The sequence below is a fragment of the Pygoscelis adeliae genome, unplaced genomic scaffold, assembly GCF_000699105.1.
Source record: "Pygoscelis adeliae isolate BGI_AS28 unplaced genomic scaffold, ASM69910v1 Scaffold239, whole genome shotgun sequence".
NCBI classification, from domain to species: domain Eukaryota; kingdom Metazoa; phylum Chordata; class Aves; order Sphenisciformes; family Spheniscidae; genus Pygoscelis; species Pygoscelis adeliae.
Window position 1 is genome coordinate 261,401 of NW_008825537.1, and position 430 is coordinate 261,830.

The window sequence follows — 430 nt, forward strand, 5'->3', positions numbered from 1 at the left end:
AGCCGCTTGCTCTGTCGAGGGGCGTCCCCAGCCAGCTCCGATCCCTGTGCCAGAGCCAAAAGCAGGATGACCCTGCACACTCCAGCAGGATGGGGCACCGGCTTGGGACAGGCTCTTGCCTGGCTGCTCTAATGAGAAAGAGGCGTCATTTACCAACCTCCCATGGGAGGGCTTTCCCCTCCTCGTTTCCTCCTTCTTTTGCTATTTAATTTCTTCTCTAGCCCCCTCCTTCCCTTACTCAGTGAGATCAAAGGAGTCTGTGGCACCTGGCACGTTTCATAGGAATCGTCGATTAAAGGCTGTGGGGCGAGGCGGCACTGATGGGATCAGGAGAGGGGAGAAGCTGGAGGGGCACCCGGGCTCCGCGCAAGGTCCCAGCAGGGCCGGGCCGGGCCGGGCAGCGCGGGGAGGGCGCGGGGGACACCGGGGC